The 9824-nt window shown below is 43.0% G+C and overlaps 1 non-coding gene across 1 annotated transcript; it reads left to right on the top strand.

Moving 5' to 3' along the window:
- Nucleotides 1–8669: 8669 nt before the first annotated feature.
- Nucleotides 8670–8860, top strand: LOC144008170 (U2 spliceosomal RNA). The gene has a single exon (XR_013280695.1). It is a non-coding gene; the product is annotated as a U2 spliceosomal RNA (small nuclear RNA).
- Nucleotides 8861–9824: the final 964 nt, after the last annotated feature.

Raw genomic sequence — 9824 nt, 5'->3', positions numbered from 1 at the left:
GGGCCTCTACTAACTTGCTTGCACTTTGTTTATTTCTAGATGTTTATTTGTTAATAGTGGCATTGAATTTTATTTTAATTCATTTAGCTTTATTTATTTGAGTATTTGGTGTCATTGTTAGTTTTAGAAAGACTTATTATTTATCACTTATTTTTGTGAACATTTTTAAAACTTCAATATTGACACTTACAAGTAGGGCTGGGTATCTATTCAGATTTCCAGAATCGATTTAATTCGATTCACAAGGGCCCGATTCAATTCATGATTCACAACAATTTTCGATTCAGTTGAAGAATTCATGCAGCACATATTTTAGACAGTCAAAAGTACCAATGTTGCAAAGAGTAGAAACTTCTTGCTCTAATTTAATGCATTAGTAAGAATATGAATATTTACATTAGGAATTGAATCCATTGCAGTTACATTAATCTGTTTCATTTAACATGGCCTGATAAAAAAAATATTATCCATCCATTTTCTCGACCGCTTATTCCTCACAAGGGTCGCGGGGGGTGCTGGCGCTTATCCCAGCTGGCTCTGGGCAGTAGGCAGGGGACGTCCTGGACTGGTTGCCAGCCAATCGCAGGGCACACAGAGACGAACAACCATCCACACTCACAAGCACACCTAGGGACAATTCGGAGCGCCCAATTAACCTGCCGTGCATGTCTTTGGAATGTGGGAGGAGACCGGAGTACCCGGAGAAGACCCACGCAGGAACGGGGAGAACATGCAAACTCCACCCAGGAAGGCCGGAGCCTGGACTGGAACCGGAGTCCTCCGAACTGGGAGGCAGACGTGTTAACCACTCGTCCACCATGCCGCCCACAATAAATAATTTAAATAAATTACAACCACAGCACAGGCTGTGTAAATTGACAAAAATGTGGGGGTCGATATATTGATACATGGTTTTATGTATCGATATTGGAATATGAAAAGGTGTATCGATATGATAGCGATATATCGATATTTCAAACCCAGCCCTACTTATGTTATTTTGTTTAATAAAGTAAAACTGACAATACTCAGATCAGTTCATTTCTACCAGGGGAGGGGTGATGGGGTGTGCGGACGGAATGGTGGGGTGGGGGTTGGGCACCACAAAACATTTATGCTGAGGGCACCAAAATGGCTAGCGCCGGCCCTGCAGATGAAGTACCATTTCCAGGCACATGCTGCTATACTATTTTGTAATGTTATGTATCAGATTCTGTTTATTGTACATTCAATACCAGTAAAATAATTGTTTATATTTCATCGACTTTTTTTTTTTTTTTTTTAACACATTTCCCTGGTAACCACAGCTGCCGGGTTTTCCCCGTAAAGACTCCGGAATTTTTTTCCTTTCTCCAGTGTTATAGCTCCCTCGGTAATGGCGGTTCGACGTACGCCACGCGTCCGATCAGGTTGAATACAAAATAAAGTTTGAAAATACAGTAACGGCAGATTTGTAGGATCGTTGACAAATGGAAAAAAATCTGAACACACACACACAAACATGAACGCAGTCAAACGGTTTAAGACAGTGGTGCCAAGTCCGGTTCTCGAGAGCGGTTCTCTACATGATTTGGTACCCTAGGCGAAAATGTACATGGTAGCCCCCCCCCCCCCCAATCCCATAAAAAAAACTAAACACAAAAATATAGATATATTATATTTAATAGCACACCACACAATAAATACCAAATTCCACAAACAAATAAAAATAAGAAAAATAACAGAAGTACAATGCAATGCAACTTTTTGTTGCAATTTTTGCAAAATGACAGTATTTAAAACCTCAAAATGTTTTCACTATGTACATTAATTGTGTAAGATACAAAAAATAGTAAATGTATCAATATACAAACTTTGATATATCGTAAAACTTTGGCAATAAGGTGATTCACAGATAATGTGAATAGTGTGCAAAAAAACTTCACTAAATAACTTAGGAACATAACGGCAAATACTTAATAGTGCACGCCGGGACCTCCTTGCAGCAAAGGCATCAATTTTTTTTTTCTCTTAATTTATTGAACATATAAACAGATGAACAGCAGAGATAAGGGAAAAAAAAAAAAAAAAAAAAGAGAAGAAAATCCCAATAAAATAATTGACACGACGAGAGAAGGTAGGACTCAGACGCAGAGTGACAGTTAGCCAACAAGGCTGTAGCTTTAATAGCTCGAAACAAAAAACACCTCTCAAAGAGGGAAAAAAGGCTGAACAAAAAGAGCTCCAAACTGGAGATACAAAAAGGGCACTCAAAAACAGGGACAACAAAAGGCGCTCCACTAGGGAGGAAAACAAGGGGCAAACTAAGGGCACAAGGCAAGGCAAGACATCAAACAAGGACTGTGGAACGAGGACTGTGAGGACGCTTCCATGCACTGAGATGTGACACTTCGGCAACTGAGGGGAGAATGCAGGTGGCTTTTATGTCCGGGTTGATTGGAAACAGGTGGTGGTAATCATGGGGGTGGACCGGTAATCAGCGAGCTGCAGGAAGGGTAAGTCACCTGGGGTGAGAGGAGAGTTAATACTTTCAAAATAAAACGGGAACCTGACTGTGAAAACAAAAGCATGAACCGCCACTCTGGTGGCGGCGTGACAGTACCCCCCCCCCTCAACGGCCGGCTCTCGACGGCCCAGGAATCTCAGGGTGCTCGTCATAAAAATCGTCGATGAGGGAGGGGTCCACGATGAACCGGGCGGGCACCCACTGCCTTTCTTCTGGCCCGTATCCCTCCCAATCTACAAGGTATTGGTGTCCCCGGCCCCGCTTCCTGACGCCCAATAATTTCCTGACCTTATACACTGGGCCCCCCTCCACCATCTCCGGAGGGGGCGGCGCAGGCTCGGGCGGGACCAGGGAACTGTCCTGGACAGGCTTGACCTGGCTCACGTGGAAGGTGGGGTGGGTGCGGAGGGATCGAGGCAAGCGAAGGCGCACGGCGGCAGGACCTATGGTCTTGGCGATCGGGAATGGCCCCACGAATCTTGGGGCCAACTTTGGACAAGGTACTTTGAGGTGAAGGTTCTTAGTAGAAAGCCATACCTTCTGTCCTGGCTGGTATTGGGGTGCGGCCTTCCTCCTCCGGTCAGCAGCTCTTTTCACTCTGTCGCCTTGACGCTGTAGTGCCAGTCGAGCTGCTGACCAGATTCGGCGACATCGACGGACCATGGCGAGAACCGAGGGGACTGAGGCTTCCTCCTCCAGGTCTGCGAAGTAAGGTGGATCGTATCCGTGAACACATTTGAACGGCGTAATTCCTGTGGCAGAGGTGGGTAAGGAGTTATGAGCAAGTTCGACCCATACCAAGTTCTTACTCCAAGTGGATGGGTTTTGGGAGACCAAGCATCGAAGTCCGGTCTCCAGCTGTTGGTTGAGCCTCTCCGCTTGTCCATTGGCCTCTGGGTGATAGCCTGAGGTTAGGTTCGCCTTGGCTCCGATGGCTCTGCAAAACTCCTTCCAAAAACGAGAAACAAACTGGGGCCCGCGGTCCGACACAATGTGTCGCGGGAATCCATGGATCCTGAATACCTGGTCAATCATGATTTCGGCTGTTTTCTTGGCGGAGGGTAGCTTGGGTAAAGGAATAAAGCGGACCATTTTTTAAAAGCGATCGACAACTGTAAGTATGGTGGTTTTACCATGTGATGTGGGAAGTCCAGTGACAAAGTCCATTGAAATCTCAGCCCAGGGTCTTGAGGGGATCGGCAAAGGCTGAAGGAGGCCCATCCGGGGTTGATTCGATGATTTATTTCGGGCACAGACTGGGCAGGCCTTTACATATTCCTGTACCGAGGACTCCATAGAAGGCCACCAGAATCTTCGGGCGACGGCGAACAGGGTCCTGCGAGTACCTGGGTGGCAAGACAGACGAGAGGTGTGTGCCCAATTGATCACCTGTGCTCTTAGGGCCTCCGGCACGAAAAGCCGCCGTGGTGGGCACTCCTTTGGTGTAATTGTGTCTTGGAGTGCCTCCTTGACCTCCTCTTCTACTTGCCATGACATTGCTCCTACTACGCAGTCTTTAGGCAGGATGGGCTCAGGTTCGGTTGCTGTGGAATCAGGGTCATGAATTCGAGACAGAGCATCTGCTTTGACGTTCTTGCTTCCGGGTCTGTAAGTTAAACGAGAAAACGAAAATCTGTTAAAAAACAACGACCACCTGGCTTGTCTAGGGTTCAGTCTTTTTGCTTGGCGCAGGTACTCCAAGTTGCGGTGATCTGTCCAAATGATGAAGGGGTGTTCCGCGCCCTCCAGCCAGTGTCTCCACTCCTCAAGGGCGACCTTGACCGCCAGTAGTTCCCGGTCTCCAACGCTGTAATTGCGCTCGGCCTTGGAGAGCTTCCGGGACAAGAACGCGCAGGGGTGCACCTTTCCATCCTCCTGGCTTCTTTGGGATAGTACGGCCCCGACACCCAGATTGGAGGCAACTACCTCGACCACGAACTGGCGGGTAGGATCGGGAACTCTGAGTATCGGGGCCTCTGTGAAACGTTTCTTGAGTTCATTGAATGCGGTGTTGGCTTCCGGGGTCTAGGCGAAGCGTTGCTGTGGGTAGGTCAAGGCATGGAGTGGAGCTGCGATGGAGCTGAAGTTGCGGATGAAGCGCCGGTAAAAGTTGGCGAAGCCCAGGAACTGTTGCACCTTCTTTCTGGATTCAGGTGTGGGCCAGTCTCTGACCGCGCTGACCTTCTCCAACTCCATCTCGACTTTGCCAGGAGATACGACGAATCCCAGGAATGAGATGGTATCTGCATGGAAAAGGCTCTTCTCAGCCTTTACATTGAGCTGGTGTTCTAGTAGACGTTTCAAGACTTGGGTAACATATTGCTGGTGGGTTTTCAAGTCCGGTGAGTAGATCAAAATGTCGACGAGATAAACATATACGAAATGGTCGATGAAGTCCTTGAGCACATCGTTTATCATGGCCTGGAATACAGCCGGCGCATTAGTGAGTCCAAATGGCATGACCAAGTATTCGGAGTGGCCTCGGGGAGTATTGAAGCCGGTTTTCCACTCATCCCCTGCACGAATACGGACGAGATGATAGGCGTTGCGGAGAACCAATTTGGTGAATACCTTGGCTTGCTGTAGCTGGTCGAATACTGATGACATCAAGGGCAGAGGATATCGATTCTTGACTGTGATTTCATTCAGGGGGCTGTAGTCAATACAAGGGCGTAAAGAGCCATCCTTTTTGCCCACAAAGAAAAAAACAGCTCCAGCTGGCGATGACGATGGCCGGATAAGTCCGGCTTTCAAAGAAGTGTCTATGTACTCGTTTAGGGCCTTGCGTTCGGGACCCGAAACCGAGTACAATCTCCCCTTGGGAATGGTAGATCCAGGAATCAACTCAATCGCACAGTCATAGGATCGATGTGGGGGAAGTGACATGGCCTTGGTCTTACTGAACACTTCTCTGAGAGGATGATAGCAATTGGCAGGGCCGGCCCAGGCTACAGGCGAGCTAGGCGGTCGCCTAGGGCGCCATCTTGTGGAGGGGGCGCCAAATTGCAGAAAGGAAAAAAAATAAAATTTAAAAAACACAAACACAAAAAGCCCTCCCCCCCTCTCGTGTTTTATAGCATAAAATGTTATATAGCAAATATATTTTATTGAGTTCCATTTTTTTTCTTATTACTTCTATTTCAAATAAATGACTGTGAGTTCACGACCTGCTGTCCTGGCGCCCTGAACCTGACCCGCTGCTGCCGCTTACAATGAATGAAAGGTAGGGGGAGCGGTCGTATATCATCTCAGAATGTAGTGGCAGCACTTTAGAAAGATAGATAGATGGTTGGCACACTTGTGTTGTTTATACATTGACATCGACAACAATGAAAAGGTCCAAGCCTTCAAGTGCTGCATTAAGAAAGCGGCGAAAGGAGGAGGAGGAAAAACGGGCCCAGGGTAGAGGTATGTATGTCAGTCAATCATCATTGTTTATAAAATAAACACGAAAATAGCGTTAGCTTCTTAGCTTGCTTGTAACTTGTTTACTGCACCATTACATCCATGCTAGTAGCTACTTTGCACACAAGAGTGGGGCAACGCTTGCTGAGTTTAAACTAAAACAGCCAGCAAGTCCAGATACCTGCAAATGGATTTGCACAAGTCATTGTTTCACATAACCACATTAATTTATTAATTCATTGAAAATAAGAATTATGTGCTGGTTTAATGTAAACATCGATATAGTAAATGCACTTTTTTTTTTTAACTAGATGCGCTGAGAAAATATTTGCAGCCACAACAAGCACCTGCAGAAGCTGTGGTAAACAATCCTTCAGTGTCATCTTCACCAAAGGCTACTGAATGTAAGTGCATGGATGGTGCATTTAATACAAACAGCCATAATTTCTGACATTGTATTCTATCATAATGCAAATGGATTTGTTTTCCCTGCTTTAACACCAAAATAATTTGAAGTGATGTATTTTGTTTAATGTACAGCTGAAGCAACAGCCAGTCAAGCACCAATCAGCAGTACTTTTGAGTGACACAAAGCTCGATCTTCTAGATCCAGGTGACTATTTCAGTTATATCAGCTATTGCTGCATCATGTACAGTGCTCAGCATATATGAGTATACCACCTTTGAAAAATGTAAAGATTTTGTTCAATATCTCCCCGCGACCCTTGTGAGGAATAAGCGGTCAAGAAAATGGATGGATGGATGGATGTTCAATATCTCAATAAACATAAGAATAATTTCCAAAATATTGACAAAATGTTTTCTGTAGAATACGCACTTGACTCACAACATGAAAGTAAGGTTGTAATAGGATGCATAGATTACAAAATCTTAAATTTAATCAAATTAACTAATGCAAAAAAAATAAAAAAAAGCAACCCACAACAAAAATGACTACATCTAGTATTTTCTATGAGCTCCATGACTGTTATGGGGAGCAACATGTCTGCTCGGCCTGGAATTAACAAGCCTTTTTCTCGGGGTCTACTTATTTGTGCAATATGTACTCTAATAAATTAAAAAAAAAAAAAAAAAAAAAAAACTTAGCAGAGATGCAGTCATTTCTTACCTGGCCAAAATCCAATATGTCAAGCATGGAACTTTTAGTTTTTCTCGAGGAGAAAAAACTTAGAGAAATCTATCCCAACATGTGGGTAGCACTCAGAGTGGCTGCTACCATACCAGTGACTGTAGCATCAGCTGAGAGATGCTTTTCCAAGCTTAAACTAATAAAAAACTATTTAAGGTCTACCATGTCACAAGAACGGCTAACTAGAGTGGCACTTATCAGCATCAATCAAGAAGTATCCAGGCAGCTATCCTTTGACGCACCAATTGATGCCTTTGCTGCAAGGAGGTCCCGGCGTGCACTATTTTAAGTATTTGCCATTATGTTCCTAAGTTATTTAGTGAAGTTTTTTTGCACACTATTCACATTATCTGTGAATCACCTTATTGCCAAAGTTTTATGATATATCAAAGTTTGTATATTGATACATTTACTATTTTTTTGTATCTTACACAATTATTAATGTACATAGTGAAAACATTTTGAGGTTTTAAATACTGTCATTTTGCAAAAATTGCAATAAAAAGTTGCATTGCATTGTACTTCTGTTATTTTTCTTATTTTTATTTGTTTGTGGAATTTGGTATTTATTGTGTGGTGTGCTATTAAATATAATACATCTATAATTTTTTTTGTGTGTTGTTTTTTTTATAGGATTGGGGGGGGGCTACCATGTACATTTTCGCCTAGGGTACCAAATCATGTAGGGCCGGCCCTGCGATAGCCCATCCACGCCAATGCAAGCCGTTGAAGTCACAGGGCGGCCATCTTGTTACTGCCATCTCGCGAGAAGACAACTGTAAACTACACGGTATTCGTACAGATGAGATATATACAGCTCGTAGAGACCGGAGGCGGGGTGAGGGATTTGTACCGGGTGCTCACTATATTTTAACAAGTTTAAAAAAAATAAATATAACAAGTTAAAAAATAAATTAAAAATTGGACAGTGATGTACTGCTGCTTTGATTAATCATGTAATTTATACATGTAATTAAGGCAAGTTGTAAAATGTCTGAAGTCCTCTTTTTTCGTTTTATGTTTAATTCATTTAACACACCATAAATCATGCTGTTTCTTACTTAGTACTGTTTCAAATGTTCTCCAATTTTGATACTGTACATGTATAGTATCGTATGCCGAGAAACATTTCTTCGGCCTCGCGACCTCAAAATTCTTGGCTTATCGGCTATCCAGTCATATATATAGATCAGTGGGCAGGTCACGTGATTGTCTTTTCGAGAAAATGTTGATCAAACAGCTCTCTACTGTCGGCCACAGCATTAAACCAACAACCGATTGCTCTTGCAAATTGATATTTTTTTCATAGTTAAAAAAAATAATAATAATTCCCTCAGGCATCAAGTACAACATCAAGAGGTAAGTTTATCGCAGCATTCTATTGGTCCCACGTGAACCACGTGACACAAAACATACAACACACGAAGATCTGAAAGCATTCGATTGATGTGCAGGTTGAAAAAAAAACAGTTTACGGAACTTCATTATTATCTGAGTATAGTTGTTTGGCGTGTCGGCATGTGACCATTATGATGAGGCGATGTGTGCAACCGTAACTTAAGGTTGTAGTCTCTGGAATTAAGACCTCGCCCCTTTCACTGTGTTGGTATCGCTTCTCGGCCTTTTGGCTAAGATCAAGTGTAGTTTCTGTTCTTATCAGTTTAATATCTGATATGTCCCCTATTCGGGGACCATATATTAAATTGATTTTTGCAACAGGGAGATGGAATAGGGGCTTGCTCCGTCCACTCCACGCATCGACCTGGTATTGCAGTATCTCCAGGAATGGTGCACCCCCTGTTGAATTGAGTGGATTGAGTGGGTCAGATGAAACGCCATATCATGTAAAATGAGATAGCAAATTAATGGGCTAGACTCAATTCTTAGTTAGAGACCAATAGGTGTCTACAGGACTGATAAATATTCTTTGGCCTCTGGGTGTAATTCCTCAAAGTAACCACCAGATGCCGCCAAACCTGTACAACTAAGCCACCCACTCAGCATTGCCCGGACATTCTATATAAGATACAAATTAAATATAAATAAATGATATCCTGAATTAAATAATAATACACAACACAATCTATATTCGATAATTGTTAACCTGATTTTTGGATCAATGTTTGTAACACATTGAAAGCCAACTATGAAGTTTTCCTGTCTTTCTTTTTCTTTTCTTTCATTTATAAGCGATACTGTCTTTTATCGCTGATAATATTGCTGTAACTGCATTGAAAAGATTATCCGTATGTATTGTTTGATTTAACAAAGATATATACAAGATGTGCAACAGAGATTAGAATTAACCTGTTAAGTTCAAGCTGAGAGAATTTGGGATTTAACATGTCAGGTATATATATGTTATTCATGCTTGCTTAATTAATATATATATGATTTTATTTATTTTAACGTTCATCATTTGTCGAATAGAGCTGAAGACCTTGACATATTTTCATGTATGACTCATCATGCAACGCTGTGTATCCATGACACATTTGTAAGGAATGTATGACCTCATCATGACTCATCTTCATGGCCCGTCGGTGGAAGATTACTGAAAATGAGTTCCAGCAAGTGCGCTTTGATATGAGAAGGTGCGCGGAGAGACATTCACCGGAAGGAGTCAGTGGTGTGGCCCAAGAGTATAAAAGGCCGTCACCAACTCTGAGCTAGGCCCCCTTTTCACCCTGCGATGTGTCTGTACAGAGTGCATTCTCGAAGATGGAATATAACTGCCTGCCTGGACTTTGGATTTTTACGAAG

Source organism: Festucalex cinctus, chromosome 19 (assembly GCF_051991245.1).
Source record: "Festucalex cinctus isolate MCC-2025b chromosome 19, RoL_Fcin_1.0, whole genome shotgun sequence".
In the NCBI taxonomy this organism is placed as follows: Eukaryota; Metazoa; Chordata; class Actinopteri; order Syngnathiformes; family Syngnathidae; genus Festucalex; species Festucalex cinctus.
This window is presented reverse-complemented; position numbering and strand designations above follow the sequence as displayed.